The sequence below is a fragment of the Papaver somniferum genome, chromosome 8 (genome assembly GCF_003573695.1).
Source record: "Papaver somniferum cultivar HN1 chromosome 8, ASM357369v1, whole genome shotgun sequence".
NCBI lineage: Eukaryota > Viridiplantae > Streptophyta > Magnoliopsida > Ranunculales > Papaveraceae > Papaver > Papaver somniferum.
The window spans coordinates 153,048,390-153,049,300 of record NC_039365.1 but is presented as its reverse complement, the minus strand read 5'-3'; the positions used below and the strand labels follow the sequence as shown (position 1 = coordinate 153,049,300).

General features: G+C 40.1%; 1 pseudogene; it reads left to right on the top strand.

Moving 5' to 3' along the window:
- The first annotated feature begins 305 nt into the window (after positions 1–305).
- LOC113307224 lies at positions 306–405 on the top strand (annotated as a pseudogene).
- The last annotated feature ends 506 nt before the right edge of the window (positions 406–911 follow it).

Below are 911 nucleotides of genomic sequence, written 5' to 3'. Positions count from 1 at the left end.
GCTCCACTCTACCACTAGTCTGGCCCACTTCTAAGGCTTCTAACCTTTTTGCTATAGCAGCAATTTTGGCATCTGATTCATAGCCTCCTTCTACCCTATTAACGTTTCCTCTACTTAAAAGAATTGTTTTCTGGGGTGCCCTACTATTTTCCCATTGCTGGGTTTTTTCGGCGATTTCATTAAAAAATTCCATCGCCGCGTCAACAGTTTGGTTTTCAAATCCACCAGTGCATAGAGACTCAACCATGGTCGTTGTGGAATAATCTAAACCCTCATAAAGGATCTGAACTAGCCTAACCTTTTCTAAACCATGATGAGGACACTGGGATAATAAATCATTGAACCTTTCCAAATACCTATATAAAGATTCTCCCTCTTGTTGTGAAAATGTGCATATTTGCGTCCTAATAGACGATGTTTTGTGCCTAGGGAAAAACTTATTGAAAAAGGCAGATGTAAGTTGTTCATATGTCTCAATTGACTCGGAGTCCAAACTATACAGCCACGACTTGGCCTTATCTTTCAGGGAAAATGGGAATAACCTAAGTTTCAAAGCATCATCATCTAAGTTTCTAGATTAAGGTAATCGAGACGCTTCGAACTACTAAGTTTCTCTTTAACAATTCTACCTAGTGCGTCTCTTTTACGTTCAGGCATACAATAGAATTTTCTAAATTGGAAGGGTAAGCAAACACAGATCAAGGCCGACTCAACCAAATCAAACCTATTGATTTCTAGCAAACAAAAAGCATGATGGCTCCACTTAGATTGTTTCTAGACCACCTTCTAATCCTTCGAACGGGAATTCGTTACAATTTAAGCAAACCCCTCTGGAATCAATCTGATTTAACGTAAGTTGAATAGAGGCGAGGGAAGCTCGGTGGAGCTTTGATACCCAAGGCCTCACCGGT